Source organism: Micromys minutus (genome assembly GCF_963924665.1).
Source record: "Micromys minutus genome assembly, chromosome: 19".
Taxonomy (NCBI): domain Eukaryota; kingdom Metazoa; phylum Chordata; class Mammalia; order Rodentia; family Muridae; genus Micromys; species Micromys minutus.
This window is the reverse complement of record NC_137954.1, coordinates 43,994,676-44,021,283: the sequence shown is the minus strand read 5'-3', so window position 1 is coordinate 44,021,283 and position 26,608 is coordinate 43,994,676. Positions and strand designations below refer to the sequence as shown.

The 26,608-nt window shown below is 35.6% G+C and overlaps 1 pseudogene across 1 annotated transcript; it reads left to right on the top strand.

The window, feature by feature from the left end:
- The first annotated feature begins 16,268 nt into the window (after window positions 1-16,268).
- Window positions 16,269-16,881, top strand: LOC308432934 (high mobility group protein B1-like; annotated as a pseudogene). The gene has a single exon. The product of its transcript is annotated as a high mobility group protein B1-like (transcript).
- The last annotated feature ends 9,727 nt before the right edge of the window (window positions 16,882-26,608 follow it).

Genomic DNA, 26,608 nt, shown 5'->3' with positions numbered 1-26,608 from the left:
CCTTTGTCAAAAATCAGGTTACCATATACATGAGGGCTCATTTCTGGATTTTCTATTCTATTCCATTGATCCACATGCCTATTCTGTACCAGTACCATGCAGTTTTCAACACAATTGCCTTGTAGTATAGCTTGAGTTAAGGCATAGTGATTCCCGCAGATTTTTTTTTTTTTTTTTTTGTTATGGATGGATTTCGCTATTCTAGGTCTTTTGTTATTCCATATGAAATTTCACATTGATCTTTCCAATTCCTTGAAGAACTGGGTTGGAATTTTGATGGGGATTGCATTGAATCTGTAGATTGCTTTTGGTAGGATGGCCATTTTTAAAATGTTGATCTTTCCAATCCATGAGCATGGGAGATCTTTCTATTTTCTGAGATCCTCCTCCATTTCTTTGTTTAGAGTTTTGAAGTTCTTGTCGTACAGGTCCTTCACTTGTTTAGTTAGAGTCACACCAAGGTATTTCATAGTTTTTGTGACGATTGTGAAGGGTACCTTTTCCCTAATTTCTTTTTCCACATGTTTGTCCTTTGAGTATAGGAAGGCTACTGATTTGTTTGAGTTAATTTTGTATCCAGCCACTTTGCTGAACTTGTTTATCAGCTCTAGGAGTTCTTTGGTGGAATTTTTGGGGTCACTCACGTACACTATCATGTCATCGGCAAAGAGTGATGTTTTTATCTCTTCCTTTCCTATTTGTATCCCCTTGATTTCCTTTTGCTGTCTAATTGCTCCAGCCAGGACTTCCAGTACTATGTTGAATAGGTAGGGGGAGAGTTGGCAGCCTTGTCGAGTCCCTGATTTTAGTGGGATTGCTTCAAGTTTCTTGCCATTAAGTTTGATGTTGGCTGTTGGTTTGCTGTATATTGCTTTTATTATGTTTAGGTATGGACCTTGGATTCCTGTTCTTTCCAGGACTTTTAACATGAAGAAAGAATGACATTGGCTCCAACTCATCCCTACTGACCAAGAAAAAATTCTCTACAAATACCATTCTTCATCAAACAATATCATTAAATGTGTCATTGAGCACTTATGATAGATGCTCATTTGAGAAGATTGAATTTAAATTCTTTCCTGCTATCAGCAAATGATACAATGAATTCTTTGTTTTGTAACAGGGCATATACAAGTGTGTAACTTAAGATTACAGCTCTGCATTAGCTTAGTTTGTAAAAGTTGTTTCCATGGGAAATGAAATGCAAGTAAGGTTGACTATAATATTGTCCTCTGGAAAGTAGATTAAACAAATAGGCTGAGAACACAGAAGGTTAACAGTCTTGATGGATTTCAATATGTGTTATTAAATCTGACTGGTCAAGCAAAAGTTTTAGTCTCTTTGAGTGTAAGAGATATTTGCATATTACATAGCCATTACTAAACTTTAAAGGACAGTGTTAGCCTCTCCTCCTCCTCCTCCTCCTCCTCCTCCTCCCTCTTCTTATTAGATTCTCTTCTTTCCTTGTTGTTATTTATTTCTCCACCTTTCCTCTTCCTTCTCATCTTCCACTTTCTCCTTTTCCTTCTGGGAGCAGGTCAAACTGGTGAAGGAATGGACCTGGGAGGACTGGAGATTGTAAGCAGAGTTTATGATGTGAAATTCCCAAAACAATCCATAAAGATATTAAGGAAAAAAAACTTTTGATCTATGTTGATCTACATAGTTCTTCCATCAAGGATATGCTTGCTGCTCCTATTGCCTGGAGTGACATGATTGGCCAACACTTTTCTGAAGAAAGTTCAAGAGGGTATACAAAGCAACTAAGAAAATATGCTATACTATCTATCCACAACTTAAAATCAATTTTCTCCTTCTTGATAGCATTTTGTTATTCATATTTATACATATTCTTTGGTGACAAAAGTTAAGAACTTTTAATCATATTCTGTTGATATATAATTGTATACTAGGGAATATTGTCAGTCAAATAAGATGTGTACTAAAATTACATCATTGAATAAGAGAAAATATTTAACATTTACATAGAGTAACAGATATTGGGCAAACAATCATAAATTTTATTTCAACAATCTTTCAGGTTTTGTTTATTTTTTTATTCTTTAATTTTTTTGTACATGTCAGACTTCATCCTCTTTCTCATCTGTCCTCCAACTGCTTCTAATTCCACACCTTCTTCTGCATGTCTCCACCCCTTAATCCTACCCTACCAGGACTCCCCACCCCCTAGGGCCTCAAGTCTATCAGGGTTCGGTGCGTCTTCTCTCACTGAGGTAAGACCAGGCGGTCCTCTGCTGTATATGTGTCTGGACCTCATGTCAGCTGGTGTATGCTACTTGGATGATGGTTCAATGTCTGAGAGATCTTGGGGGTCCAGGTCAGTTGAAACTGCTGCTCTTCCCATGGTGCCACCCTTCTCCTCAGCTTCTTCCAACTTGTCCCCAATTCAAACACAGGAATTCCAGGCTTCTGTCTATTCATTATTTATTAGTATCTTAATCTGATTCTTTCAGCTTCTCGGAAGGCTTCTCTATGCTAGGCTCCTGTCTGCAAGCATACTGCAGTATCAGTGACAGTCTCAGGACCCCAGAACTTTCTTTGAGCTGGATCCCAATTTGGGCCTGTAACTGTACCTTCTTTTCCTCAGGTTCTTCTCCATTTTTTTGTCCCTGCAGTTCCATCAGACACTAATAGTTCTGGGTCAGATTTGACTGTGGAATGGCCACCCCATCCCTTCGTTTGATGCCCTGACACTCCACTGGAGGTGGGCTCTACAGGTTCCCTCCCCACTGTAGAGCACTTCATCCAACCTTTGAGTTCCAAGTCTCTCACCTCCCAGGTCTCCGGTACATTCTAGAGGGTCTGCTCGCCTCCTGCCGCCCAAGGTTGCCTGTTTCAATTCTTTCTGCTGGCCCTCAGAGCCTCAGTCCTGTCTCCCCATAATGCCTGATCATATTCTCCCTTTCCTCTCCTTGTCACTTCTTCTACGCAGGTGCCTCCCTCCCTCTTCCCCTGTTGACCGCTTTCTTTTCTCTCCCAGGTGGGATTGAGGCATCCTCTCTTGGGTCCTCCAGTTTGTTAATTTGAAATAAAGTTTTGTTTTACATGTACTTTATGCTTATTGTAACTAGTAAGATTTCAATGCATACTATCAAACCTTTAAAAAAATCAATTACTGACAAAAATATATTCATATAGTATTATGACAAAATGCCTTTACAAAACTGTACATGTATCTCTGCTTTTTAAAATAATGTTGTAAGAAAAAAAAGAAATAAAATTGTGTTGCAATTTAAACATACAGAATGAAAATATATGCTATCTAGAATGATGTAATATGAACATTTTTAACATATCTGGTATATAAAATCATTTAAAGTATTCATATTTCATGCAATAGAAATTTATATATGTATATAGGTAGGCATAAAAAATTATAATGCTATATATTTAAATATTAGTACTAGAAATGGGAATAAATATGGCCCACTTCATAGTAGTTTCTGAATATTATCTTGAAATAATGAAGTTTCTCTACATTTTGATGAGCTTTACCCATGTAATGACTTCTGGGAGTTATTGACATTAAACCACACTTGAATACAGAATTTCAGGTGATGATAATATGTCCTATTCTCCCTCGGAGACTTAAAAAAAAGTTTCTCCCAAGAGCTATTTTCCAGATTGAGTTTTTATTTTGGCTGTGTTATGATTTCATTCACTTAAAGCTTTCGTGTTCTTTTGACAGACAAGAAATGATTGAAATATATTCTTATAAACATTTATGGTTAGTTTTTTTTTTCAATTAGATGATCAAATAACAAAAATAAAAGTAGAAAATTAAAGCTATGGTCAAATTTTTGTAGGATGAAGAAACATTAAAGATGCCTGTAGTTAGTTGATTCTATATAGGAATGGATACCAACTTGAAGTCATTGCAAAACAGAGGAGATGTAATTTTTATGATTTATTAGTATATGGTCTATGCTGGTATAGGTACATTCAAATGTAGTTTTGCACATTAACCGCTTTGACAGACATGATTTACATATAAGAACTTAAAAAATGAACAGATAGCCATTTGTAACATTCAGAAATGTAATTGTGTTTCTGGTTGATGAAGCCCATATGTTTTCCATTTTAAATGAATAATTCATATGAAAGTGTTACCTATGAAATTTAAAAAGAAATACTTGCTGTATACCAGACTAGAAAATAAATAGGTATAAGATACACATGATAAATGTGGGTTAACTTGTTTTCTAAAAATAATGATTTCATAAAAATACACCCTTAAAAATGTTTATTTGATGATTTCGGTGGTACACACATTTAATTTCAGCACTCAGGAGTCCAAGGCTCATGGATACCCTTGAGTTCAATGCCAATCTGGTCTACAAAGTGAGTTCCAGGAGATCTATGACTACATAGAAGCACCCAGTGTCAAAAAATTATTGATTCACTTACATTATCTCAAAGTATAAAGTACAAGTAATAGTGCTAATTTACTTCATTTAATAAGAAAATATTCATATTGCTAATGTGGCCAAAGCAGATTAAAATGTTACTCATATTGATAGCATTCAAAATTCTTTTGGGCAGAACGTTATATGGGTATCTAAAGAGTCAGTGGGCCTGGGATAGTCTAGAGGCTCCTGTTTCAATGCATGTGACAGTTGAATGAAAACTGGGACAGCAATAAAATGTTACAATCACTTTACTCTGTATATTCCTTTGCAGGTATTATATGCAACTCTACCCAGAGGATCCCAGAACTCTTTCTGTCCTACAGTGATGTGTGCCTCTTCAGAAAACACAGATGCCACATGCAGTGTTATTAATAAAATGGGAGCCAATTATGACTAATATCTGCATGTGGGTGTATGTTCTGTACCAAATGTCCTTCCAGATGACTGGATGTAAAATGCTGACAGATGTTGTCCCCTTCATCAGTATGCCTTCAGCATATATGCACTTAAATTCATTAAGGGGTCGATTGTGCTACCTGGATGCTGTTTCCCCTCATGTTTCCTCCGTTCATGTAGGTCTCATAGTACTAAATGTCAGGAATAACAATAAGTACTATGTTTAGTATGTTAGGTCTTCTGTATTCCCAATCTCAAACATGTACTCCAGTCAGCACAGTAGAGAAGAACTCTCGGATGTTTGTTTCTTCACATAGTGTGTGTGTGTGTGTCTAATGGAAAGGACATTTTCTTCATTTAGTAATTATTTTGTTAGATATTCTCTGTATTTACATTTCAAATGTTATTCCCCACACTGCCATCTCCCCTCTTCCTCTACTTGTCTCCATGAACATGCAACCTCTCCCCATCATTCTCTCCACCTCAGTGCCTTGACATTGCCCTACATTGGAAAAATGCATGCTCACTACACCAAAAGTCTCCTCTCACATTGATGCTAGACAGTGCTATCCTCTGCTACATATACAACTGGAGTCATCAGTCTCTCCATATGGGCTCAATGGTTGGTGTTTTAGTTCATGGGAGTTGTGGAGGGTTTGGTTGGTTGCCTAATGTTGTTCTTCCCATGAGGTTACAAACCCTTATTGCTTCTTCAGTTCTTTCATTAGTACCTTCAATAGAGTCCCCAAGTTCAGTCCGATGGTTAGCTGCAAGCATGCTCAGATGTATCTGTATGACTCTGGCAGAGCTTCTGAGGAGGCATCCCTGTCTGGTTCCTGCTAGTAAGTACTTCTTGGTATCAGCAATAGTGCTTGGGTTTATTTGGTGCTTACGGCGTAGATCCCCAGGTGAGGCAGTCTCTAAATGCTTCTTACTTCAATCCCTGCTTCTCCATTTGTCCCTTTATTTCTTCCTGTGAACATTTTGTTCTTCCTTATAAAAAGTACTGAGGCATCTACTTTCTGGCCTTCCTTCTCTTTGAGCTTCATAAGTTCTGTGGATGATTTCTTGGGTATTCCGTGCTTTTTGGGCTAGTATCTGCTTATAAGTGAGTATATACCATGGAAGGACATTTTCTGATCATTGACAACGGATTACAAGACAACTCCCTATCCAGAGTCCCATAACATCCTTTTGCATCTATACTACTTTTTGCTCTTAGCTATTTCTTGATTTTATTTCTGGTTATTATATTTATTTACATTTAAAATGCTATTCTTATTTCCAGTCTCCCCTCCACAATTCCCTTATCCCCACCTCCCTCCCCTGCCTCTATCAGGGTGCTCCCTCACCTTTCTACCCACTCCTGCCTCAGTGGCCTAGTGTTCTCCTATCCTGGGTCATCAAGTCTCCATACAACTAAGGGGCTCCCCCTCCAAGTGATACATATCCAACTGGAGCCATGGGTACCAACTGTGTACTCTTTGGTTGGTGGTTTAGTCCCTGGGAGCTCTGGAGGTTCTGGTTGGTTGATATTGTTGTTCTTTCTGTGAGGTTGCAAACTCCTTCAGCTCCAACAGTTCTTGCCCTATCTTCCCTATTGTGGTCCTGCTCTCAGTCCAATGTTTGACTGTGTACGTCTGCATCTGTATTGGTCTGGCTTTGGCAGAGCCTCTCAGGGGACAGTTATAACTGACTCCTGTCATTAAACACTTCTTCACATCAGCAATAGTGTCTGGTTTTGTTGTCAGCAGATAGGATGGTTCACTAGATGGGACAGTCTATAGATGGCCTTTCCTTCAGTTTCTGCTTCACTCTTTGTCCCTGCTTTTCCATTTGACAGAAGGAATTCTTTTCTGGGTACAGGTTCAAAATGGAAGGAACCCATACCAGCACTCTTAGCTATTTCTTTAACATTGCTTTTATTTTTAATCAGTTTGACCTTGCTTTTTTTTATTATGAAGATGGTAAAAACAACCCATTCACAAATATGCAGATGATGAGGTAATTGAGATTAAGAGGTATGTCAAACAATAATAACAAAGAAAATAAGGCACAAATCTTGCTCTTGCATCCCTTTTGATTATTCCAGGACAGGAGGAAGCCCATTTTCACTGTCCAGTAATCCAGTGCCGTCACTTATACAGATAAAAACAGTCTCACTAAGTAACCCTATCTTACCATGTTGTCTGCCCCTGCAGGTTAATCTTTCATAATTGATTATCCCTAGGCTCTCAGAACTATTTTACATTATTATTTATACAATACTATCATTTGTGAAAACTTATTTATGAACACTCTGGGTTTATTCTTGCTGGTCTTTTAACTGGTTCTATATATACAATGCAGGGAATATAAAATTAAAATGTTATCACCAAAGTATAATGTATTGGTTATTAGTTTAATCCACATGTTTTAGTCACAAAACCTCAAAGAATAAAGGAGAGGTTTTCCTCCCTTCATTGGTCATAATAACACGTTTTATATATTAACCTCTAATGACATATTACATCAATTTATATATCTGTTTAGCAATCATTGGTAAACAGTTCACTGTGAACCGTATTATCTTAAGAGACAATATGATATAGTATTAGAAAGTTTTTGTTGTGTGACTACAAACTTTAAAACTTAAGCTAACACTTACTGTATGACCTTGGCAAGTTAATGAGATCTCTTGCTTTAGGATATTTTTAACATGTTTCCTCATGGTGTTATGTTAAAAAAAATTCAATGACTCTCATAAATCATAAGCAATTCACATACGGTACTCAAACAGTCCTCATGTTAAATAGTACAAATGAGCCAAATTAAAGTTTTATTAATCTCAGTAGTGAAACAGCATTGTTGCAAAGCCAGTCTGATGGTATGTCTTATTTAGTGCATTTACTTTTTACTTATGATTCAGAATTGGTTTTAATCCTTTCAAATGACCCAAGTTAATGTCATGTTTGAAAAATTGTACAAATATCCTGTTCTGCTACCCAAAGTCATATCCATTTTACTACATTGATGACAAAGTACTTCGGATCACCATGCTTGACAATATAAATGACAGTTCATTAGCCTCCATTTAAAATACATAGAATTTCTTTAATTTATTAGAACCATGCTTTCTCTTCTGTCAAGTAAAGTTGGAAAGCAATGGATTGTTAATTTCCAATTGAAGTTGAATAATCCATTTTTGTTTTTTTTTTTGCTTTATAAGCTATGTAAAGCAACTTTGTTCTTTGTTAAATATATGTCAATGAGGCCATCTGCCACGTGGAACAGTTGAGACTGTGCTGCAAGTAGCCTGGGCACAGAGAGGCTTCCGCTGAGCTCGAGAAAAGCACACCCCCCATTGGTTAAGGGGAGCAGGAACTCTGCAATAGGCACTTGGTTTCCACTCGCAGGGTCCATGCATGCAGAAAAAACTTTCAGGCCATCTGACACCAGGAACAGCGGAGATTCAGGGAAACAGACAAAGAAAATGAGAGAGATGAGAATGACTCAATGAGAACAAGACCATGTATTATCACAGACAACAAGATGGCAAGAGGAAAGCAAAAGAACTTACCCAATGGAAACAAAGACAACGTGGCAAGAACAGAACTCAGCTCTCCCATCTCAGCAAACAGTGGAATGCCAAACACTATAGAAAAAGAAGACTCAAACCTAAAATCATACCTCAAAATAATGATAGAAATCCTTAAACAAGAAAGGGTGAGAAAGTATAAAGAAATAGAAGCTTTTAAAGAGGAAACAAGAAAAACACTCAAAGAACTAGAGGAAAGCAGAACCAAAGAGATGAAGGAATTGAAGAAGGAACTTAAAATGAAGATGGAAACAATAAAGAAAACACTAAAAGAGACAGCTCTGGAAATAGAAAACCTAAAAAAGAAATCAGTAGTCACAGATGTAAGCATCTCCAACAGACCACAACAAGGAAAACACAGACAAAACAGTCAGAGAAGATGCAAAAGCCAAAAACCTTCTAACCCAAAATATCCAGGAGATCCAGTACACAATGAGAAGACCAAACTCAAGTATAATAGGAATAGAAGAAGACAAAGAATATCAACTAAGAGGCACAGTATATATCGTCAATAATATCATAGAAGAAAACTTCTCCACCCTTAAGAATGAAATGGCCATGAGCATTAAAAAAGCCTACAGAACTCCAAATAGAGTGAAAAAAAAAAAAAGAAATTCCTCCTGACACATAATATTCAAAATGACAATTTCCCAAAGCAAAGAAAGAATACTAAAATCAGTAAGAGAAAAAAGTCACGTAACATACAAAAGCAGACCAGTCAGAATCACACCCGACTTCTCAACAGAGACTATGAAAACTAGAAGAACCTGGACAGACATCATGCAGACCCTGAGAGAACACAAGTGTCAGCCTAAGCTACTACACCCAGCAAAACTCTCAGTCACCATAGATGGATAGAGCAAGAAATTCCAGGACAAAACTAAATTTACACAATATCTGACCACAAACCCAGTACTACAACGAATTATAGGTAAAAAAAAAAAAAAAAAAAAAAAAAAAACAAATACAAGGAGGGAAGCTACATCCTAGTAAAACCAAGAAAATAACCTAAGCAAGAAAAGCAAAAGAAGAGAGACACACAGGCACAATTCTACCTCTAAAAGCAAAAATAGCCGGAAACAACAACCATTATTCCTTAATATCTGTTAACATAAATGGACTCAATTCCCCAATACAAAGGCATAGGCTATCAGAACGGATACATAAACAGAATCCAGCATTTTGCTGCATACAGGAAACTCATCTCAGAGACAAAGAGACACTATCTCAGAGTAAAGGGTTGGGAAAAAATCCTCCCTATCCAACGGTCCCAAAAACAAGCTGGAGTGGCCATTCTATTATTGAATAAAGTAGATTTACAACCTAAAGTTATCAAAAAAGATAAGGAAGGACACTTTTTACTCTTTACATAGAGAAATTTTCAGGAGAAATTCTCAATCCGCAACATATAAGCTCCAAATACAAGAGAACCCATATTCATAAAAGAAACCCTACTAAAGCTCAAAAAATACATTTTACTCCACACAATAATAGTGGGAGACCTCAACCCACCACTCTCATCAAAGGACAGATCATGGAAACAGAAACTGAATAAGGATGAAGTGAAACTATCAGAGGTTATGAACGAATTGGAATAAATAGACATCTGCAGAACATTTCATCCTAAAGCAAAAGAATACACCTTCTTAACAACTCAGGGAACCTTCACCAAAATTGACAATATAATCTGTCACAAAACAAGCCTCAATAGATATAAGATGATTGAAATACTCCCATGCATCCAAAGAGATCACTATGGTCTACAGCTGGTCTTTAAAAATAACAATGACACCAAAAAGCCCATATATACATGGAAACTAAACAATGCTCTATTACATGATAGCATGGTTATAAAAGAAATAAAGGAAGAAATTAAGGAATTTCTCGAATTTAATGAAAATGAAAACACAATGTACCCAAATCTATGGGATACTATATAAGCAGCACTCAGAGGCAAACTCATGCCTCTGAGTGCTTCCAAAAAGAAACTGGATCAAGCATAAACTAGAAACTTGACAGCACAGTTAAAAGCTCTAGAACAAAAGAAAGAAGATATACCCAAGAAGAGTAGAAGGCAAGAAAAAGTCAACCAAAGAGCAGAAATTGACGAAATAGAAACATAAAGAACCATGCAAAGAATCAACAATTCAAGAGCTGGTTCTTTGAGAAATTTAACAATATAGATAAACCCTTGGCAAAGAGAGAGTCTCCAAATTAACAAAATCAGAAAAAAAGTTGGACACATAACAAATGAAACTGCAGAAATTCAAGAAATCATCAGAACCTACTACAAAAGCCTATACTCAACAAAGCTGGAAAATCTGGAAGAAAAAAATGAATTCCTAGACAGATACCAGATACTAAAGTTAAACCAAGACTAGGTAAACCATCTAAATCATCCCATAACACCTAAAGAGATAGAAGCAGTCATCAAAAGGCTCCCAACCAAAAAAGCCCAGGTCCAGATGGGTTCAGTGTAGAATTATATCAGACATTTATTGACGACCTAATATCAATACTCTCCAAACTATTCCACATAATAGAGTCAGATGGAACACTACCTAACTTATTTTCCAAAGATACAAAAACCCTCGTTCCTAAACCACACAAAGACCCTACAAGGAAAGAGAACTTCACCCCAATCTCACTTATATACATTGATGAAAAAATAATTAACAAAATCCTTGCAAACCAAATCCAAGAACCCATCAAAAAGATCATTCACAATGATCAAGGGATGCAGGGATGGTTTAATATACAAAAATCTATCAACATAATCCACGATATAAACAAACACATAGAAAAAAAAAAACATCTCACTAGATGCTGAGAAAGCAGTTGACAAAATTCAACACCCTTTCATGTTAAAAGTCTTGGAAAGAACAGGAATCCAAGGCCCATATCTAAACATAATAAAAACAATATACAGCAAACCAATAGCCAACATCAAACTTAATGGTGAGAAACTGGAAGCAATCCCACTAAAATCAGGGACTCGACAAGGCTGCCCACTCTCCCCCTACCTATTCAACATAGCACTTAAAATCCTGGCCGAAGCAAGTAGACAGCAAAAGGACATCAAAGTGATACAAATTGGAAAGGAAGAAGAAAAAAAATCACTGTTTGCAGATGACATAATAGTGAATGTAAGTGACCCCAAAAATTTCACCATAAAACTTCTACAGATCATAAACAAGTTGAGCTAAGTGGCTGGATATAAAAGTAACTCAAACAAATCAGTAGCCTTCCTCTACTAAAATACCAAAAATAGGAAGATAGAAATTAGGAAAAGATACCCTTCACAATAGCCAAAATAATATGAAATACCTTGTTATGACTCTAACTAAGCAAGTGAAGGACCAGTATGACAACAACTTTAAATCTCAAAAGAAGGAAATCGAAGAAGATCTCACAAAATGGAAAGATCTCCCATTCTCATGGATTGGAAGGGTTAACCTTGTAAAAATGGCCACCTTACCAAAAACAATCTACAGATTCAATGCAATCCACATCAAAATTCCAACCCAATTCTTCATAGAGTTGGAAAGAACAATGTGCAATTTTATCTGCAATAACAAAAGACCTAAAATAGCAAACTCTATCCTCAACAATAAGAAAACATCTGTGGGAATCACCATCCCTTATCTCAAGCTATATTATAAGGCAATTGTGTTAAAAACATCATGGTATTGGTACAGAGATAGGCATGTGAATCAATTTAATAGAATAGAAGATCCAAAAATGAGCCCTCATATATATGGTCACTTGATTTTTGACACAGAAACTGTAAACATTCAATGAGATAAGGACAGCCTCTTCAACAAATGGTATTGGTCCAACTGGCATATGCCATGCAGAAGAATGAAAATAGACCTTTCTTATCTCCCTGTACAAGGTTCAAGTGCAAGTGCTTCAAAGATCTCCACATTAAACCAGATACACTGAAACTTTTAGATAAGAAAGTAGGGAAAACCTTAGAACACATAGTCACAGGAGAAAATTTCCTGAACAGAACACCAATGGCTCGTACTCTAAGGTCAACTATTGACAAATGGGACTTAATGAGATTGCAAAGTTTCTGTAAGTCTAATGACACTATCAAGAAAATAAAACTGCAGCTAACAGATTTGGAAAAGATCTTTACCAACACTACATATGATAGAGGCCTAATATCCAAGGTATGCAAAGAAATCAAGAAGTTAGACACTAGAGAATCAAACAATCCTATTAAAAATGGGATACAGAGCTATACAAAAATTTCTCAATTGAGGAATATCAAATGGCAGAGAAGCATCAAATGAGGTGCTTGACATCATTAGCGATTAGGGAAATGCAAATCAACACAACCCTGAGATTCCACCTCACACCATTCAGATTGGCCAATATCCAAAACTCAGATGACAGCAGATGCTGGCAAGGATGTGGAGCAAGAGCAACATTTCTCCACTGTTGGTGGAGTTGTGAACTGGTACAACCACTCTGGAAATCAGTCTGGCGATTCCTCAGAAAATTGGATATAGCATTACTTGAAGACCCAGTTATTCCACTTCTGGGCATATACCTCACATAAGCTCCAACATACAACAAAGACACATGCACCACAATGTTAATAGCAGCCCTTTTTATAATAGCCAGAATCTAGAAAGAACCCAGATGTCCTTCAGTAAATGAATGGATACAAAAATTGTGGTATATTTACACAATGGCGTACTCTCTGCTATCAGAAACAATGACTTAACCAAATTCTTAAGAAAATGGTTGCCTCTAGAGAACTTCTTTCTGAGTGAGTAACCCAGTCATAAAAGAACAGAAATAATATGCAATCACTGATAATTGGATACTAACCTCAGAAAGCTCTGAACACCCTAGAAACAACTTACAGACTATATGAAGTTCAAGAAAAACAAAGACAAAAAAAAAAAAAAAAAAAAAAGAAAAGAAAAGAAAAGAAAAATCATTACGCTTAAATTTACACACCCAGAAAACTTTCACTAATTTCAGGTTACATCTTGTTTCACATGTACTTTATGCTCATTGTAACTAGTAAGATTTTTAGTCACACCATCAAACCTTTAAAAACATCAAGTACTGACAAAAATGTATTCATATACTTTTATACAAAAATGCTGTTAAAATCTGTACATTTATCTTTGTTTTTTAAAATAAAGTTGTTTAATTAAAAAAAAAGAAAAAAAATAAGACAGAACCAAAAAAAAAAATAACTCTTTACCTGAAATACTATGAAATCCTGTCTTCTGAACATGAGAGAGTAAGAGAGAGTGAGAGAGAGAGAGAGCTAGAGAGAGAGCGAGAGGGGGGAAGAGAGAGAGAGAGAGAAAGAGAGAGAGAGAGAGAGAGAGAGAGAGAGAGAGAGAGAGAGAGAGAACTAAAGAGCCAAAAAATAATATGAGAAAGAGTTTTGTGGTTGGAGAATGAGAAGGAAATGGAAGCAAAAATGACCAAATTACATTATAATTATTTAAAGTCTATTTCTATTTGTTTGTGACAATATTCATAATCTGATCAAATAAGATATAAACATCCTTTAATCTGTGATAGATGAACAAAAATATGCTACCTGTAACTCTTAAAATATTATTCAGTAATAGAAAAAGAAATCCCAAGAAAATGATATGTCAACATCTTCATTTTCCAGAAATAAATGGTTCTTCACTAATATACTATAAAACACGATGCAATCTTACCTAATTCTCTCTATATAATTATATATGCTAGCCATGATTTAAATGTACAACTTCTGATATAAATGTAAATAGTGCAATAAGCAACTGAAGCAAAAATAAAGTGTTCATACATTTTTCTTTGTTCTTCTGTTAGATGAGTTATGCTATGATTTATAATTTTTTACATAGTACTGGCATGAGAAAACTATTTTCAAGATAAAGGAGCAAATATACTTCATTTTATAATATCATTTTATCATTTCTGCATTAAACAAAATTAAACTTCTGAGCTTCCATTTATCTAGCTCATACAGAAACTATTTGAGTATGATTCTTTTTATTTATCTGGTTTTCTTCATGTAAATGAAATTACACAGAAAATACAATCTTAATTTTTTTAATATAGGCTACTGATCACCATGAACTTCTTAATAAGCTGATAGAAGATGGCCTTCTGTCTCGTGAATTTTGTTACTTTACTGCCTTGTTTTAAGACTGAGTTTCATACAGCTCATCATATGTAGAAATTCATTTTATGACCAAAAATGACCTAAAACTCCTGATCTTTCTGCTGCTACTTTTATCTCAGATAAACATGTAGCCCAAGAACATTTGAGAAGCTATTCCCAGCTGCTGCTGGGGGAGAAGAGCCAGTTTTCCTCAGATATGGCAACTGAGAGGCTGAACTCAGGACCCTACCTCCTAACAACAGTTTTTCAGTTTAAGACTTTTTGGTTAGGGCGCCAGAAATACAAAAGAAAAAAAAAAAAAAAAAAAACAGGAAGAAAAGAACTTAAGAATATCAAATGTTAGCCAATATTTGCAAGTCTAATTTCCATAATTATAAAAACCAAATCATGTGGGAGAACACACAGCAGGTTTGTTCATAATATTTATCCTACTTTCTTTAGTTTCTCTTTCTCATTTTTGTGGGTTCTCACTCAAGTTTCTTTTAAAGGAAAATTGCTACATTTTGTATCAGGTCTGGGGATTGTTATTTAGTATCAGATTTATACACTGCTATGGGGAGGAGGGATTTAATGCTTCATTCCAGGGTCAGTTCACTCAACCTTTTCTTGAGTTTATCCTGCAGCAATACAGAGGAATGTAAGGGACCCAGTATACTAAGCACCCATGTCTTCTGGGTGTATTTACAGTACAGACAATAAGATTCCTTTCAAAAAGGAACATGCTTTTTGTTTCTCAGAACTTCCCTGTAAAGTTATTAAATTCTTGAGGGTTTCTTTAAGTGTCTGTTGTCTGACAGTTACAGATGTCACAATGCTGAAATTTTAATAATGTCATTTTCTTAATTCCACGAAGAAAGCCAACCCTGAGTAATGAATTGTCCTATCTGGGAAGGAGTCTTAGAAAGTTCTCAGCAGGCATAGGAGGGGCAAAATTTAATTAGGAAAGATCCCTAAGGATGCACCAATACAAGCACAACAGAGCCATCTAGACCAAAAGTTCTGCCATCTGCCAAAAGCCTGTGATGCCTATTTGGGGAAACAGCGAGTCTTCCTTTATAAACCTCATTCTGGCTGTTCCAGCTCAACTGAAGCCAGTCACCCTGGTTTTATAACCCTGGAAGCATGAGCCATTTGTTTCTCCTTACTCTATTCAGTGTATGTTTATGAAATCCTTCCTGACAGTTCCAGGATATTGATTCTTCTATAGCAGAGAATTATTTAATAATTGGCAATTATCCGTGATTAACAGTTTTAATGGCAATTAGAGCCAAGTTTAAGGTCAGGATTAATTCTAAACACATGCTGCAGTTCTTGGGCAGATGTATGCTACTGGGAAAGAGCACATGTGTGCCACCTCTTGTACAGGGAGCCCTAAGGGAAAGTGGTTTGGGAGACTTCACTTATTGTTCTAAGAACACATAAAACCTGATTACTATTTAAACTGACACAGAGATGGGTTTTTAAAGCCATTTATCCTATTCATCAGTTTATTATTATTAAAATAGTAACATCTTTCTTTAAACACATGAATTTATTATGTTTTAAACTATTGGCTTGTGATTAATATGCTCTGACTTCATGGTCAATTACCTGCCATTTTTCCAGCTCTCTTAGAAAGGCTCACATTGAGCTCCACAGAGACAGCGCTGGGGAAAGCGAGAGATTGACGGGCACTGGGCGACTGTGCCTCGCGGAAGAAAATCAACTAAACATGGGAAAAGGAGATCCTAAGAAGCCGAGAGGCAAGATGTCCTCATATGCATTCTTTGTGCAAACCTGCCGGGAGGAGCACAAGAAGAAGCACCCGGATGCTTCTGTCACCTTCTCAGAGTTCTCCAAGAAGTGCTCAGAGGTGGAAGACCATGTCTGCTAAAGAAAAAAGGAAATTTGAAGATATGGCAAAGGCTGACAAGGCTCGTTATGAAAGAGAAATTAAAACCTACATTCCCCCCAAAAGGGGAGACCAAAAAGAAGTTCAAGGACCCCAATGCACCCAAGAGGCCTCCTTTGGCCTTCTTCTTGTTCTGTTCTGAGTACCGCCCAAAAATCAAAGGTGGGCATCCTGGCTTATCCATTGGTGATGTCGCAAAGAAACATGGAACAACACTGCCTCGGATGACAAGCAGTCCTATGAGAAGAAGGCCGCCAAGCTGAAGGAGAAGTACGAAAAGGATATTGCTGCCTACAGAGCTAAAGGAAAACCTGATGCAGCGAAAAAGGGGGTGGTCAAGGCTGAAAAGAGGAAGAAAAAGAAGGAAGAAGAAGATGAGGAGGAGGATGAAGAGGAAGATGAAGATGAAGAAGAAGATGATGATGATGAATAAGTTGGTTCTAGCGCAGTTTTTATCTTGTCTATAAAGCATTTAACCCCCCTGTACACAACTCACTCCTTTTAAAGAAAAAAATTGAAATGTAAGGCTGTGTAAGATTTGTTTTTAAACTGTACAGTGTCTTTTTTTGTATAGTTAGCACACTACCGAATATGTCTTTAGATAGCCCTGTCCTGGTGGTATTTTCAATAGCCACTAACCTTGCCTGCTACAGTCTGGGGGTTGTAAACTGGCATGGAAATTTAAAGCAGGTTCTTGTTGGTGCACAGCACAAATTAGTTATATATGGGGACAGTAGTTTGGTTTTTGTTTGTTTGTTTGTTTGTTTGTTTTGTGTTTCCATTTTTTTCCTTTTGGTTTTCTTTTGGGCTTTTATTTTTTTTTATTTTTTTATTTTTTTTACATCTTCAGTTGTCTCTGATGCAGCTTATAAGAAGATAATTGTTCTGTTAACTGAATACCACTCTGTAATTGCAAAAAAAAAAAAAAAAAAAAAAAAAATTGTGACTGTTTTGTTGACATTCTGAATGCTTCTAAGTAAATACAATTTTTTTTTAATTAGAAAAAAAAAAGGAAGGCTCACAGGCACATTAAATTCATTTTATTTAGATACTAATAAAGCCAAAAATTTCTTTCAAGAAACAATATATATAATAGAATATATATGCTTATATATATGCATACACATATATAAATGAACAAAAACATGTTCATTAAGTTTGCATTTTATATACATTTTCTTTAATGTATACAAGAATAAACAAACTGTTGTCACATTCTAAATTGGAGACTAAGTTTTCTATTTCATATCAGAAATTAAGCTGTCAACCAATTTATTTAGAGATTCAAGGTTTGGGTTGAGTTTCTGAACTAAGGAGCCACTCTCTTGAAAGTCATTCTTGCATTGGAAGCTCAAGCTGCTAATGTCAGTTAAAAGATTTCCAATTTAAATTTATATTTCGGACATTGTTTTACCATCTTTTGATAGTAAGAGTGTATATAATAACACACATTTATGTGTTATATAGTCATGTAATAATGATAAAAAATACTACGTTTTTAATGAAAATTAAAGATTTTGTCATACTTCAAATATAATTTGATCTTAATATGTCAGTACATATATCTTGTCTAAAGATACTTATGTAGTTTTTGAGATTTTTATACCACACAGGAAGTTGCAAGTAGAAGAGTGCTGTTACATAAGAATCCTTATTTTTTGCTGTGAAATTGCCAGTATTTGGGGTCTGTTTTGCATTTGTGTGCTCTAATGATATTGATGAGGTTATGCTAGTCTGTTTTTGAGCTTTCTATTTATTTGTTTAAAATCATTTCACTATGAGTTTCTTAAGGCAGACTTTTACTACCAAAAGAACATGTGCATATGTGGCAAGATGCCTCACTTTTCCCAAAGCACGCTTTTTCCTCTTTGAGTCCCTCATCTACTTGCAAATAGAGACTGGGGTGCCTTTATGTATACCTTGCCTGAACCCAGTGAGCTATTGTATCATGTAGCTAAGGGAACAAAGGCTTCTTGAAAGTCAGCAACTACCAGAGATGCCTGTGCCTATGTCAGAATGAACACAAAGGGAGCCATGCAGGAGAGGCAGGTACAATTCTTTCTTCATCTTCTATTGTTCTGTCTTCAGACATACTTCCTAATTAGTCACACAGTTCACTTTACTGTTCACTGTCTATACATGAGCCTATCCACTATGTATTTGAAGTTGATCATTTTTTTTTTTTCAGGAACATTTCTTAAGATTTTCTTTTGTAAATAATCTTGATTTTATTGGTTCTTTTTATGAAAAATTTGAATTTGCACAATGAAAAGTAACTTAAAAGGAAAGGCATCAAGAAAAAATAAAATGAAATTAATGAGAATAAATCAAATATATAGTATATATAATATAAGGACCTAGCTATCCCAAAAAACACAATAGGGGCAATGCTGATAACGTTCAAATTTACATTTGTTATAACCAAAGTAAAGTATACAAACCTCACAATGTTCTGTGTATTAGTTTTCTAGTCAAGTAATCAATAATAATTATATCAGCAAACAAAGAGGTTAAACATATAAACATAAACTTTTAGTTTACTTTTAAAGTGTAAGATGCAAAATATTAACACAATGTGTGTATAAAAAGTATGTATGTGAATATCATATATAATTTCATTGAAGCTAAGTCTTTACATAATAATTCAATATTATACCTCTTTCTTAATTAATTACCATCATATTTTAATGGAATTCCACAATAAGCATTAATGAATGAAATACATCATTTTATATGACAGCAGACCCACCTAACATAAAACAGTTTTCTTTCATAAGAACTATCATGTCAATCTCTATCCAAGAGTACCTTTGTCAAATTATGAGACAAAAACCAAGTACTATTTTAGTGTATTCACTGCATCTTTCTCCCTTACAAGTCACTTGACTCTTATAATAAACACGGTGCTGTGACTCCATTTTATGTTTCCTAGTACAAAAGTGATTATTTCTACTAAAAGAATAGTTGTTATGAGTATTATCAGGGCCAGTGGCCTGCCCATTCACAGGTAACAGGGAGCTCAGAAGAGCTGTAGGAGCACTCCTGACCTAAGTGGAAGGGTGAGTCAACTTCTTCTGCCTAGTGTGTACCCCAGGAGAGACCACCCAGAACTCTCACAACACACAGGCAGAGGTACTGCCTGGGAGCACACACTTCCAGCCCACATCTAGACCAAGCCCAGTTTTATCAAAACTGTGTTCTGCCATCAAAACTCACAGCCTACCCAAAGAGACAAATACCTAGGAAGAATCTCCCTCTGAAGACCATGGGCCCACAGATCCACATGAGAGACAAGAACCAGTAAGAGACAACAAGATCATCTATAAAAAGACTCTAAGAAACAAAAACCAAGACAACCTGGCATCATCAGATCCCAGTTCTCCCACCACTTCAAATAGTGGATATGCCAACTCAACAGAAAAACAAGATTTAGACTTAAAAATCATACTTCATGAAGATGATAGAGATCTTTGAAAAGCACATAAATAATACAATGAAAGAAGTACAGGAAAACCAGGGGAGCACACACAAACAAGTTGAAGCCCTTAAGGAGAAAACACACACACACACAATCACTTAAAGAGCTACTGGAAAGCACAACCAAATGAAAAAAACTGCAAAGAGAAATATAAATAATGAAGAAATAACAAAAAGAGACAACCCTGAAGTTGGAAAACCCTGGAAAGACACAGGAGTCATAGATGCTAGCATTACCAATGTAATACAAGAAACAGAGAAGTAAATGTCAGGAGTAGAATATACCATAGAAATTATTGACACAACAGTCAGAGAAAAGGGGATACTTCACTAGGAAAATCAAGAAACTAATCCTCTTGCAACAGACACCGAAAAAGGAAAGCACACACACACACACACACACACACACACACACACACATTTTTCTACCTCTAGAAACAAAAAATAGCAGGAAACAACAATCACTATTCCTTGATATCCCTTAATATCAATAGACTCAATTCTCCAATAAAAGATACAGAATATCAGATTTGATACATATACAAGATCCAGCATTTTGTTGCATACAGAAAACTCATCTCAGCAACAAAGACAGACACTAACTCAGATTAAAAGTTTGGGAAACTTTTTCCAAACAAATGGTCCCAAGAAACAAGGTGGAGTAGCCATTCTATTATAGAATAAAATAGATTTTCAACCAAAAGTCATCAAAAAAGGCAAGAAAGAACACTTTTTACTCAAAAAAGGGAAAATATATTAAGATAAACTCTCAATCTATAACATCTATGCTCCAAATACAAGGGCACCCGCATTCATAAAAGAAACTCTACTAAAGCTCAGAACATATATTACACCACAGGCAATAATAGTGAGAGACTTCAATACCTCACTGTCCTCAATAGACAGATTATGAATGGAGAAATTGAAAAGAGACTCATGAAACTAACATAAGTTATGAACAAAATGGATTTAACAGACATCTATAGAACATTTCATCCTAAAACAAAAAAATATACCTTCTTCTAAATATCTCATGGCACCTTCACCAAAATAGACCATACAGTGGGTCACAAAGCCAACAAAAAAAATCGCATGATTGTCTCTCTATATGTTGAGAAAGCATTTATCAAAATTTAGCACCTCTTAATGTTAAAAGTCTTTTACAGGTCAGGTATTCAAACACATACTTGAACATAGTAGAAGCAATTTACAGCAAACTAGTAGCCAGCATCAAAGTAAATGGTAAAAAAATTGAAGCAATACCACTAAAATCAGCAATAAGACAAGGCTGCCCACTCTCTCCCTGCCTAATCAATATAGTACTTGATTACCAGCTGAGCGATAAGACAACAAAAAGAGTTCAAAGGGATACAAATTGGAAAGGAAGAAAGCAAAATATCACTATATGTAGATGAAATGATAGTATACTTAAGTGGCATGTAAAATTGCACCAGGGAACTTTTAATGCTGATAAACACTTTCAGCAAAGTGGCTGGATATAAAATTAACTCAAATCAGTAGCCTTCCTCTACTCAAAGGATAAACAGGATGAGAAAGAAATGAGGGAATCGATACCCTTTACAATAGACACAAAGTCTATAAAATACCTTGGTGTGACCCTTAACTTAACAAGTAAAAAATCTGTATGACAAGAATTTCAAGTCTCTGAAGAAGGAAATTGAAGAAGACCTCAGAAGATGAAAAGATCTCCCATGTTCATGGGTTGGAAGGATAAATATTGTAAAAATAGCCATCTTGCCTAAGGCAATCTACAAATTCAATGCAATCCTCATCAAAATTGAAACTCAATTCTTCATAGAGTTAGAAAGAGCAATTTGCAATTTCATTTGGAATAATAAAAAACCTAGGATAGCAAAAAACATTTTCAACAATAATAAAATTTCTGGAAGAATCACCATCAAGCTGCATTACAGATCATTTGTGATTGAAAACTGTCTGGCCTTGGTAGAGAGACAGGCAGTTAGACCAATAAAATAGAACTGAAGAGCCTGAAATGAACCCACACACCTATGTTCACTTGATACTTGGCAAAGGGGCTTAAAGCATTCAATGAAAAATGAACAGCCTTTTCAACAAATGGTGCTGATTTAAGGGCAGTAAGCATGCAGAAGAATGCAAATGGATCCCTTCTTATCTCCTTGTACAAAGCTCACATCCAAGTGGATCAAAGACCTGCACATAAAACCAGTTACATTGAAACACATACAACAGAATGTGGGGAAGAGCTTAGAATACTTAGGCACAGTGAAAATTTCCTGAACAGAACAACAATGGCTTATGCTGTAAGATCAAACATTGACAAATTGGACATCATGAAATAACATAGCTTCTGTAAAGCCAAGGACACTATCAAAAGGATAAAATGACAACCAACAAATTGGGAAAAGATCTTTACAAATCCTAAATCTGATAGAGGGCTAGCATCCAATATATAAAAAAGAACTCAAGAAGTTAGACTCTAGAGAATCAAAGCCTCCTATTAAAAATGGGATACAGAGCTACATAGAGACTTCTCAACTAAGGAATATCAAATGGCTGAGAAGCACCTAAAGAAATGCTCAACATCCCTAGTCATCAGGAAAATGAAAATCAAAACAACCCTAAGATTCCACCTCACACCAGTCAGAATGGCTAAGATCCAAAACTCAGATGACAGCAGATTCTGGCAAGGATGTAGAGAAAAAGGAACACTCCTCCACTGTTGTTGGGGTTATAACCTGGCAAAAACACTCTGGTAATCAGTGTGGTGGTTCTTCAGAAAAGTGGACATAGTCCTACCTGAGGAACTAGCTATATTACTCCTGGGCATATACCCAAAAGTTTCTCCAACATCTAACAAAGACACATGCTCAACAATGTTCATAGCAGCCTTATTTATAATAGCCAGAAGCTGAAAAGGACTCAGATGTCCTTCAACAGAGGAATGGATACAGAAATTGTGGAACAGATACACAGTGGAGTACTACTCAGCTATTAAAAATATGAAATTCCTAGGCAAATAGATGGAAATTGAAGCTATCATCTTGAGTGATATAAGCCAGTAACAAAAATACATTCATGTTATGCATTCACTTATAAGCTGATACTTGCCCACCCCTGCTCCCCCAAAAGCTTATAATACTGAATAAATGATCCACAAATATCATGAAGCTCAGAAAGTAGGAAGACCAGACAGTGGATCCCCTAGTCCTCCTTAGAAGAGAGAACAAAACAGGAGAGAAAATACAAGGTCAAATAGAGGAGCAGGGATTTAGTATTATATGTGCAGAGACTGCCTCACCTTGAAAACCACCCCATGTGCAGCCACCAAACACAAGCACTATTGCTGATGCCAAGAAGAATTTACTGGAAGGAACCAGAAATGGATGTCTCCTCAGAGGCTCTCCCAGTGTCATATAGATGCAAATAAGGATGCTTGCAGCTAACCATCAGACTGAACATAGGAACTCCAATGAAAACTAGAAAAAAAGACTGAAAGACCTGAAATGTTTGTGACCTCATGGGAAGAACAACATCATCAACCAGCCAAGGCACTGAAGTGGAGAGGGTGATTGGGAGAGGGGGCACCTTCATGGAATCAAGTTGAGGGGGAGGAGTGAGGGGAGTGGGGGGATATAACATTTGAAATGTAACTATAGAGAATTTCAATAAATTTGAAAAATAAAATAAAAATAAAAGCAATTACATCAGAAATAATGTGTTATCACATAAAAAAAGAATAGCTTTTATAATAAGAGGTGGTAATTTAAAATGATGCTTACAGGAAACAGTAAACCCTATAAAACAGTTTAACTATGTAAGCATATGCCATTTCAAACATTTCTATCATTGTTTCTATTTTTTCAATTAAGAATTAAATATATATGCTAATTTAGAAACCACATATTTTCACTAGTGTCTGTTTTTGATAAATAGCAAAAAGTTAGGCCAGTCATGTTGGTATATGCCTTTAATCCCTGCACTCAGAAGACAAAAGCCATTGGATTTCTATGAGTCCAAGGCCAGTATGCTCTACCTAATAAATGCCCAGCTACAAAGCTGTGCATAATGAGATTTTGTATCAACAATAAAGATAAAAACTAAAAGGAATGGATTTCATATTGAATGGTTTCTAAATGAAACCCATATTTGAAAACGCATAACTGTATAAAAATTGAGAACTCTATTCTATATTGAAACCTTGAGAAATTTTGGTATTTAGTAACTATCTTTTTTTTCCAGATATATGGAAGTCAAAAGATTAATTTATTTATACCTTTTTTAAAGTTATGTCATATACATTTATTTAATTTCATGTTCCTCTCTAATAAGATAAAGAAATTAGTTATCCATATAATGATGTATGAGTCTGTGGTTTTTAGAGGAAAAATGATAGTCTCCACAGGTCTTCACTGAGGATTTGGGCTGTCATCCCAAGTTGACCACTGCAGCTGAAAATTGCTGTCTTCATAGACATAGGCAGGAAGTACCCGCGGAGCTGTCCATGGATCACTGCTATTCCGGGTTTCCCAACTGGGTACCACTGAATCCTGACTGAACATCAGTGATGAGTTCTCATAAAGCTGTCCAAAAGATACAGAGCAGAGAAGTTTGAGTACAGACATTCTCTCTACTTTTCTTTACATTCTCTTTCTCTTCATGAACTGGGCAGAATTTTTAGATCCAGAATTGTATAGAGAATCTTTTGTGTATCCTTTGGAAATATCACCTGTCAATAAATAGAAGGGTTGGCCAATGAGCTGAGGCAGAAAATAGGAGGTGGAAGATCTAGTAGAAAAAAGGAGATCTGGAATAAAATCGTGTGTGAAGAGACTTGCCCCAACCCTGAGGATGACAGTCTAGTGATCATGAGGAACGTTAACTAACTGCGTGGCAAGACTTAAGGTAGAATGAATGAAATTCCTGGGTTACCAGATAGTGGGAACAAGCCAAGGCTTTTTGCCTAGGCAATTATTCACACGTAAAATGTCTCAGACTGTTACTTGGCTGTACGTAGAAAAGCCTGTGGTTACACAGACTATGAAGAATGTTCCAGACCATCATACATGAAAACATATTTGTTTTTATAAAAAGGGAAGTGATGTATAGAAACAAATTGACAGGATACAACTAACCTGTGATGATACTTTGACAATGTTAAACCTTTTAAAAAAAATGTTTCTTTTCTCTTTGGAAATTTTATTTTCTGAGATTTTATCTTTTGAAATACAATTACACATTTTTTCCTTCTCTTTACTCACTGGAAACCATCTCATACACCCTCCTCCTAGCTTTTTTCAAATTCATGAACTCCACGCTCAGTAATTGCTATTTTTATATATATTTTGCATATATGTTATGTATACACATATTTATACAAATATAAACAAAACCTGCCCAGGTTTTTAAAATGGTAATTGTATGTACATGTTTTCTGAATGATCATTTGGTTGGATAACCAATTGGTGGCTCTTTCTTGGGAAAGACTCTTCTACTCTCAATCTTCATTTCTTTGTGTAGGGTTGGGAGCTCATTGACTTTCCCATCCAATTTAACACACCTTTTAGTACCCCTGTTCACCTCATGTTTAGGCAGTCATAGTGGTGGATCTTCTAAAAATAGCCTCAAAATCACTATTAGATGCAGCCTCAAAGTGAAATACTTGATCTTTTGCCTCTTAAAACCTACCTCTTTCCACAATATTCCTAGAATCTTAGGTGTGGCATTTGTTTTGTAGATATACCCACTTCTAAAACCTCGCCTTATGAGTAATACTGGTCTTCTGCAACGGTCTCCATCTATTCCAAGAGGAAGTTTTCTTGATGAAGGATGAGAATTGTACTTACATGTGGGTTATATGACAAATGTTTAGAGTGTAACTAAAGGTTCTGACGGCTTATATAATTGGTAGCTGTAAGTTCTATGAGATGCATTACCCACAATGAGCTTTAAATAGCTAGCCTTCCCCCAACCTCATAACTGTGTCCTAAATGCCCAGTGTTGATGTAAAATAGATGTAAGTTTTATTTTCACCACTATATCACCAGTATTTTCCTTAATAAGCTTCACAAAGAGTCAATTTTTTTACAGTTACCTAATTTTAGTTTATTTAAATTAAACACTATAACTTTTGCTAAGACCAATAAAATTTATTAACCTTCTTAAATATCTTTTACCATCCACTTAGAATAAAACTAAAAAATACAATTTAAGACATATTATTTTAACAATAATAAAACAAATATTTGGTTGTAAAAAGACACATTCAAAGCCATAGTCAGAATTTAAATTTCAGTTTCAAATTAGACTATAAAAGCGTCTTGGGTTAAAAGGTAACTTTATGGAATATAACAAAAATTTAGCACTTGAAGAATTTTCTAATTCAATAGACAATATTTTTATGGGAGATTTATTATGAAGTATACTTTAATGAAGAATATTGCCAGACTAGAAATACAAAAAGCTTTATTTTTTTTATTCATCACTATTTAGGTTTCTGCCTGCTTATGCATTTATTTATATGCATTTACTTATAATTACACATAATTTGTATATATAATTCAACATATCAATTTCACATATTGAGGCATATTTATAGGCACCGAAACACGTATGTACTTAGAAATAAAATGTGGAAGATAGAAAATAGGAAGACATCACATGCAGAGACAAAGACACAAAGA